Source organism: Arachis hypogaea, chromosome 14, assembly GCF_003086295.3.
Source record: "Arachis hypogaea cultivar Tifrunner chromosome 14, arahy.Tifrunner.gnm2.J5K5, whole genome shotgun sequence".
Lineage (NCBI taxonomy): Eukaryota > Viridiplantae > Streptophyta > Magnoliopsida > Fabales > Fabaceae > Arachis > Arachis hypogaea.
Window position 1 is genome coordinate 55,379,648 of NC_092049.1, and position 9,527 is coordinate 55,389,174.

The 9,527-nt window shown below is 37.8% G+C and overlaps 1 long non-coding RNA gene across 1 annotated transcript; it reads right to left on the reverse strand.

The window, feature by feature from the left end:
* Positions 1-3,294: 3,294 nt before the first annotated feature.
* LOC140178292 (uncharacterized) lies at positions 3,295-7,266 on the reverse strand. Its single transcript, XR_011870900.1, has 3 exons — positions 6,599-7,266; positions 6,274-6,509; positions 3,295-3,502 (listed from the first exon to the last, which is right to left on the reverse strand). It is a non-coding gene; the product is annotated as an uncharacterized lncRNA (long non-coding RNA).
* Positions 7,267-9,527: the final 2,261 nt, after the last annotated feature.

The following is a 9,527-nucleotide window of genomic DNA, read 5'->3' on the forward strand; positions in this document are numbered from 1 at the left end:
GGTTTAGTATTTAAACAACTTTTAGAGACTTATTTTGCATCTCATAATATTTTTAGATCTGAACTTTGTACTCTTTGAAGGCATGAGTCTCTAAACCCCATTGTTGGGGGTGAGGAGCTCTGCTGTGTCTCGATGAATTAATGCAAGTATTTCTGTTTTCCATTCAAACACGCTTGTTCCTACCTAAGATGTTCATTCGCGCTTAACTGTGATGAAGGTGATGATCCGTGACACTCATCACCTTCCTCAACCTATGAACGTGTGCCTGACAACCACCTCCGTTCTATATCCGATTGAATGAGTATCTCTTAGATTCCTTAATCAGAATCTCCGTGGTATAAGCTAGAACTGATGGCGGCATTCATGAGAATCCGGAAAGTCTAAACCTTGTCTGTGGTATTCCGAGTAGGATTCAATGATCGAATGACTGTGACGAGCTTCAAACTCGCAAGTGCTGGGCGTTAGTGACAGACGCAAAAGGATGAAGAATCCAATTCGAGGATGATCGAGAACCAACAGATGATTAGCCGTGCTGTGACAGAGCATGTGAGCATATTCTTCACCGAGAGGATGGGATGTAGCCATTGACGACGGTGATCCCCTACATACAGCTTGCCATGGGAGGACGTGCATGCGTGAATCAGAAGACAGAGGAAAGCAGAGATTCTGAAGACAAAGCATCTCCAAAACTCCAACATATTCTCCATTACTGCATAACAAGTACCATTTAATTTATGCTCTCTTGGTTATTCGCAATTCAACTGATAAACATAACTGACTTCCTGACTAAGATTTACAAGATAACCATAGATTGCTTCAAACCAACAATCTCCATGCGATTCGACCCTTACTCACGTAAGGTATTACTTGGACGACCCAGTGCACTTGCTGGTAAGTGGTACGAGTTGTGAAAAGTGTGATTCACAATTCGTGCACCAGTGTACAATACGTTTAAGCTTTAGAATCTGGCATTGTTACAAACGTTGGTGTAAGCGTTAGTGTGCCAACGTTGCCTCCAACGTTGCACACCGATGCCAGCGACCTTGTCCCCTTCAAAGGAGCATAACTTGAGTTGCAGAGGTCCAATGGAGCTTATCCCATTTGGGTTAGAAAGTTGACATTCAAAGCTTTCCAACCATATATAATAGTGTATAGTGGGCATGAAAATGGCAACATTGACAAGAGGACAAATGACGTTCCAAGGCTTGATGTAAAAAAAAAAAAAAAAAAAGTTCTGGTGCCAACGTTGGAGGGAACGTTGGTACACCAACGTTACCCCCAACGTTTTGCTTTCTGGAAATTGAAAAAAACTATCCATGCGTATGTGTGCGTGACGCGAACGCGTGGATAGGCCAACGTTCGTGATAAGCTTTCAAAAATTGGAGTTGGAAACTTTGCATCGACGCGTGCGCATCAAGATGCGTACGCGTGGACATATTTTTTCAGCCCAACTATGCGCACATACAGGCAATGCAGACGCGTGAAGTGGCAAATTCTACCATCCATGCGTACGCGTATGGCACGCGTACGCGTGACCAGGAAAACGTTGGAAGGAACGTTCGCATGCCAATGTTGACGAAAATGCTGAAGAAGGGTCTGGACCATTTTTTACACGCTGCAACACCACTTAAAGTCCCAATACACCCCTGGATCAAGCAAGCAAGCAAAGCCCATCATACATTACTCAATCCAAGGCACAAGAAGCATTTAGATTAGGAATTTTTATTTGTAATTTGTATTTTCATCTTTTAGTTTGTATGCCTATATAAAGGCATTAGCTGGATTGGAGGGGAGTCCAGAGTCATGCATACACATCCCCTGACACACACCATTCATCACTCCTCTTTCTTTTCTTTTCTTTTCTTCTTTTCTAGTAGTGTAGTTCTAGTGGTGATTTCCATTTATAAATTTTGCAATTTTAATTTCAGTTTAATCTTCTTCTTTTTTTTTTCTGCATTTCTTTATTTCTCTGCATTTCTTTTCTTCTCTGTTGAGTATAGCAATGAACAACTAACTCTTTTCATTGGGTTAGAGAGCTCTGTCATAATTCAATGGGTTAATTTGTTTTTTTCATTCATCTTCTTCGGTCTTTTCTCTTGATTTTACTAGAAAGCTTTCGATCTCAATTCAATTGAGCAATTGTCTCGACGGAAAAGTTGTTCATAATTGGAATTCCTCTGATCCTTGAGAGAGGGATGAGGAATTCATTCTAGAAACGCTTTCTCACATTTGATTAGATTGGGGGTTGGATGGATATTGTGACATTTAATCCTACTAATACTTTGATATAAGAATTTGTGTGGTATAATCTGTGACCGAACTTCAACTCTTCCCATGAGCAATTAAATCAAGACATTGGCAATTGTTCATGCTTAGAGAGATTGGTGAGCCAAGACATTGGGATCCAATAATCTAAGATTGCCAAGCAAAGTCAATGAATGCATTGATTGAGGAAGAGATGAAAGTAATTAATCCGGAGATTGCTATACCTTTCTATCCCAATGCTTTTCTTTCTTTTCTTTTACTTATTTACTCCTGGTACTTTTCTTTATTGTATTCCCGTACTTTGTTTCTCTTGTACATTACATCACTTTACATTCTGGTTATTTTACTTTTTTGCACTTTATTACTTTTCATTTACTTTTCTGTTAATTTACAATTCCTGCTGCTTATCACTCCATTCTGAATCATCTAACAAGGTTAATTAATCAACTATTGATTGCTTAATCCATTAATCTCTGTGGGATTCGACCTCACTCTTGCGAGTTATTACTTTATGACAATTCGGTATACTTGCCGAAGGGGATTTTTGTAGTGATACAATAATTCTTTCATCATCCTCCTGCGACTCCAAGTACCTTACCAGATACATTCATCAATGCAGAAGCCCAAGAACAGTATAAAAAAGTGGAAAATAAATCCTTCCACTATGAGAGGAAGCTGAACTTACCGGAAAAATATGTAGACCAAATTCTTGACCGATTAAACTTTTATCAGTGGAAGTTCGTAGGATTCGACCCAGTGGAAATTAATGAACACCAGGTTAAATAATTCTATGGCAATCTGCTTAAGAGGGATGCCCCAACTATTTTTCTGAGGGGTGTCTTGTAACGTCCTGTCCAGCAAAATACCTTGCTTAAGTCAGGGTATTTCTACTAGAAAGAACATTACGTAACCTTTTCTAGTATTAACTACTTAATTATCAAGCCTTTGTATCGAGTTCGTGTTTCAATTTTAAGAAAATGCCAGAAAATTTTGTTTTTATTCATTAAAGACATGTATCAAGGATAAACATTGCAAATAATAATAATAATCACAAAAGTATTATTATTAGTAATTCTTATACATAGGAAGTCATATAAACCCAAATACAATACCTACCCCTCTGATAAAATAAAACTTCAAAGGACAAGAGCAAGGGGACTCTATGAAAGCAATTAAAACCATAAAGAAAGCCTACTAATCGCTCGCAGCTTCAAATTGCGTCTTCAAACCTGTGTCACTGAAAGGGTGGAAAATTTAGGGGTGAGAACCAAACCACATGTTCTCAGTAGAGGTCAAGAATGCTGTTAAAGTAAAGAATAAAGCGCAAATAGTTAATTTCATTCAGAGACATCTAAAAGAAAATTAACCTCCTTTAAAAGCATTAGTTAATTATTTAAAATCCTAGACCCACATTTTCTTTATAAAACTCGTAAAAGTTTCCTAGACTGTATGAATGACCAACCTGTTTCAAGTATAGGTTCATTAAGTCTATGTTGAACCAGTTTGATTTTTCATACTTTACTAGACCATAACATAAGAGAAGTTACCTACGCGGTATAAATGATCATCCTGCTCCAAGCATAGGTTCATTAAGTCTATGCTGAAACAGTCAGATACTTTATACAAAACTAGACCTCAAACGTACCAGTCACGGCCTTAGGCCCAAACAACTCAATTAACATCCAATTCACCACAATCCAGCCAATCAGTTACAAACACAAGTAATGAGGCTCAAACACAATCAAGAACAATTACATCAAGTATAGCAACTAGCAGTTAAATAGAATTATTCATTTAGGCAAACCAATTACAATATACACACCCAAACAATATCACATAGATGCATATGATGTATGTCTGTCCTACTGGCCATGAGCTCACGCGTCGGTTATGTTGCCAGACCCGACTCGGATAAGCGGGATTAGACCACCATCCTTATCCGTAGGTTCCATAGACAAGCGGGAATTAAACCACCATCCTTGCCCGGAACACGCAAGCGGGATTAAACCACCGTCCTTGCCTCCACAGTAAGCAGGATTAAACCACCATCCTTACTGGGTACATAAAATAATATGCAAGCGGGATTACACCACCGTCCTTGCTGAACAATTTATCAATACGTGAGCGGGATAAAACCACCGTCCTCACTGCAGGCGGGACAAAACCACCATCCCTGCATAATGGTTTACGCACTGAGCAAGCGGGACTAGACCCACGCCCCTACCAACAATCTCATAGATCAAATATTCTTTTCTTAAAAGAATCATTGGAGTTATTATTATTAAATAAGCCTTGAATATTTATTTTGATTAACTCCTTATATTTTTTATAAAAATTTGGACATAATATCCTTTAAAAATAGGACTTATCCACCCTTACGGGTTCCTTCTTTCTCAACAGTTCATCAGCCTCTTTCAGCATTTGCCACAGCAATATATTCTCAAAAACATTTGATAATAGAAAATCTATTTCTTAAATTCCATATCCAAGATAATTACCAACACAACTTGGCAGCCTGATTTCCATTTTGTTTTGTAAAATATCAAATGAATTTGGAATTGCGCAAACTTTATATCCATGCGACCGTCTCGGATTAAGCTTTCTATTAAATCAAAAAGCATAATTTTTCGCTGACTATAGCTTCGGGAATATAAGCAAAACCGTGACTGTTCTGCAGTGTTTTAAAACCAGAAGATAGCAGCACCATACAACATTTGAAATTTCATATAAAATCCAAATTAAATCCAAATACCTTAAAAATTAATGTGGTTAAACATAACTCATCCAAATTTCTTTCTCAATTGGTTCCAGGGTCATACCATTTTTAATGAAGGAGTTACGTAGCTTGGAAGTTAGGTAATCCTCTGCAGAAATCTGTTTTACAAATCATTGAACACAACCTCTTCCAAGTCCCATAACTCACTTATTAAAACATGGAAAACCCTGAAATTTGAATCATATATACTAAACATACTCAACTTTCACCTCCAATTAGTTTCATCTCAATATCACTCCAGAATTAAAAATTATAAAACCTCAAAGTTACTGACTTAGAAAACAAAGCCTGACTTTTACTGCATAAAACATCTTTCTTTGAAAATCCAAATCTTTAAAAACACAACTCTAACAATTCTAAATTTTTATAAAATTAAAGTAATAAGACCAAAGTTTCATTTAAAATTGGTTCCATTTCAAAATTCCAACTGCAGAATTTCCAATAGAGGAATCAAGTTGCTGCTGCGTTAAACGTTTTGCAGAAAAACCAGTTTTGACATCCATAATTCAAAAATTCACCATAAATCATAAACTTAGTGAAAAAGTCTCAAATTCAGCAGTCCAGTTCCCTATATCCCCAAGCTCAATCCAGACTTGGTCCCACGTAATTCTGATAATCACAGAAATAGTTATAGTTTTTCAAAGTTTCCGGCTTCCTTTAAAAATAATGCAGAAAATCAAGTTTTACATTTTAACTTTGAAAAATCATAACTAGTTCTATAGTTAATTCAAACTTCTCAAAATTGAGTCCCAACAACAACTTTTATTATACTTTACTCAGCCTTTGCTCTTATATCATTTTGATTATCGTTGAATAACGGATTCACTTCCAAAGTCACCTTTTAATTTCAAAAATCAGTTTTTCAGCAATCTATTTAGTATTCAAAACCCAACCCTTCAAAACCCCTCAAAACCAATTCCAAATCAACCACCAACCAAGTTCATTAACATTAAAATATACCAAATAACAACTCAACGGCAACAAATCCAACATAACCCATTAACATTCAGAAATTCTCAACAATTAGTCATCAAGCAATTCCCAATCCACATAATCAATCAATATCACTAATCAACAATTCCAAATAACAATCTCAACCATTCCAATCACAATTTCAGCCACAATTCAATATTCACATAGTCAATCAATTACTCACAGATATTAAATCTATTTGCAGTTATTCAATAAACCTTGTAGGCATTCCTAAATTAAAATCATTTTAAACCCCCTACCTCAATGTCACATTAACAACGCAATTAAACCAAGCAGCAGCCTCGGTGACGTTTTTCCTATGAGTTCCCTTCCTCTAGCAACAACACAGTAGCTCGGGACCTATGTAGCAGCATCAGAATCATCAAGAGCGGCTCCAACATTGGTTCCCGACGACTCCAATGGCACTAGCAATCTCCAAATAGAGCCGGCAGCTGCCTCCAGTAACGGCGGCGGCAAGGTAATTTTACAATAATCTCTTTATACAATACAAGCAGTTTCAGAGACAAGCTTCAAAGTAGAAACAATTTGGTAGGACAAGGAAGCAGAAGCAGGGGCAGAGCTTACCAAAACAGTAGTGGTTCTAATGGTGGTTTCCTGGGCAGCTCGAATGTTGGCTCCTAGTGGCAGAGAGCTCCGGCAACTCACAGAACCCAGAGGCAGAGGCAGAACAGGGGATAAAAATGAGCACTGACATGGATGAATTGTTTCAGACCTCAGCAAGCTTCAACGACCTTCCCGGAGACAGCTACGGCGGCGCGGTGGTTTGGCGACGGCAACGGGAGGCACAGCGACGCCTTCCTCCTCCTGCTCTTGGCTCAGGCTCGTCTCCCTCCTCTGGCTCCTTCTGCGAATGTCCTCTCCTCGCGAAATGGCGGCAGCGTCGCGGAGCTTCGACGGCAGTGACGCGGGTAGCAGCTTGCGGGGCTGACGACGGCGACGGCGCAGAAACGACGGCTTTAGCAAGGCGGCTGGACGGCTCTCTCTCTCTCTCCGCGGTTCCGTTTCTGACGACAGCTCAGCAGTAATGACCGGTGCTGACACCCGACGGAGGTGACGACGGCGTCTCCCTCCTCTCCGATTCCAAGCCCTCTGTTCTCCCTTTTTCATTTCTCTGTTTCTTTCTTTTGTTTATGCGTGTTGTGTTTAGGAAGGGGGGTGGGGTACGGCTGAGGGATGGTGAGGGTGGAAGGGTTAGGGTTTGAAATTAGGAATTAGGGTTTCTGATTCAATTTGGGAATTAGGATTAGAAATTAGGGATTTTATAAAGTAATATGGATAGATATGAATGGATATTTTGATAAAATAGAATAGTAGAGTAATTTTAAAATCAAATATACTTTATCAAAAATATTTAGGAACATTATTTATCAACATATGGCTAAGTGCAATTAATTATTTCTAATTTACATTATAAAATGAACAAGTTAATTATATTTTGTAAAGTACAATTTAAATTCAAATATCAATTTTCTAGATTAAATCATACAAATCTCTATTATTTTTCTATCTCTGAAACTTTAATTTCAATTTATAAAATAATTTATTATAATATAAATTGTACATAAATATTAATTGACTTGAACTTAAAGTATTTATAAATATCAATCTAATCATTTCTAATAAAATAATTTCTAGGAGTTCAAACTAATAAAATAAATCATAATTTATTCATAATAGAAATTTCTTAAATTTAATTATATAACACCTTCATTACTGAATTCTAATTTGAAATTATATAAAATAACCAATTATAAGAATGTACACAAAAATATTAATTAACTTAACTCCAAATATTAATAAACTAATTTAATTTCTCTTAATTGATTAATTTATAAAATAAGATATCAAATTAATAAAATAAATCATAACCTTTTCAGAATAAAAGTTACTTGAATTAAATTATACAATTCTTTCTTATTTTTCAATTACGAAAATTATACAAAATATTCTATTATAATAAAATTACTTGAAAATATTAATTGATTCAAAATAAAACTATCTCCGAATCTATTTAATTATTTCTAATAAAATAATTTCTAAAATTATAAAGTTTAAACTCAATAAGGTAAAATCACAATTTATTTATATTTAGATTTTTCAAAAATGCGGGATGTTACATGTCACACTAGACACCTCTGATCATGCTTTAGAGGCCCTCTTGCAAATCCCACATATTACTCTGGCCCGTGATTCTTACCCTCAGATAGTGAAGGAATTGTCATCGGGCAAGCTGTCATTGGATGTCGTCCTGAAGAAGATTGGCACACCTGATGCCAGATGGGAGTACAGCAGGGGAGAGAACGCGGTACCACAAAGTATTGCATGCACTGACCTGAATCCTGAGCCGAGGATCTGACAGCAGATTATTGCCGACTACATCCTGCCGAGCATGCATGCCACGCACATTAGAGTCCATGTGGCGGTATTACTGTGGGCTATTCTGGAGGGGAAGAGTATCTCTGTTTTTCTCCTTATCAGAGACTCAATGTGGAAGGTGACCCAACAGCAGAAGTACAACATTCTCTTCCCATCGATGGTCACTAGATTAGCTGCTTTATTTGGGGTGGAGCGTCGTCTGACAGACTGGACGTATGTTCTTGTCAGCAAACAGCCATTTCTTCCATATGGCGATTACGAGGGACCGCCACAGAAAAAGAGGAAGACCACTGAGCCACCATCATCCTCAGCAGAGCCTTCAGCACCTCCTGCTCCTCCTATGCCCACACCCCGACTTCAGACACCGTATGAGCTGGGTCGGGAAATCCTTGAGACTCTTTACCACTTTGAGCACCGCAACGCTCGTCACTTCCAGTGGATTGTGGCAAAATTTTAGGGTCGAGACCCTGGGCCACCTCCTCCGGATACACCAGAGCCAGAGCCTAAGACTGAGGAGGCGGCACCGAAGGAGCCAGCAGCTGAAGCTTGCCAGACAGTCGACCACCCTGAGCAGAGAGCGGCAGAGTCCACGGATGAGGAGGCTACAGTCCAGATAGTTGAGGAGTAAAGAACAAAATACCTTGTGAGTTTTTGAGCCATATTGACTGGTTACAATTTTTAACCACTAATTTTGTTCATTGAGTGTTATATCTCTTCTATGATTGTAATCATGGTATTGCTTGATTCTTTATTTCCAGTGATTGACATTTTGAATTGCATTGAGTATGATTAAGGCCATTTTTGTTAAAAGCTCACTTTTTCCATATAGCCTACCCTTTGCATCTACCATTGTTAGACCCCTTTGATCTTTATTTATCCCATTGTTCTTGATATTGGTACATTACAACTTTAAGCGGAAAACCATGATTTACCTTAGATTGTAACCTTGATTAGCTTAGGTTGAGAGGTGTGTTAGATTTAAGTGTGGGGGAATTTTAGGAAACATTGGTGGTGAAGGAAAATGTTTAATTTGGGTATTTTATTGAAAATTTTGGAAAATGGGAACAGTCATGTATGAACTATTACACCATATGTATTTGTCTTCTTGAGAAAAAAA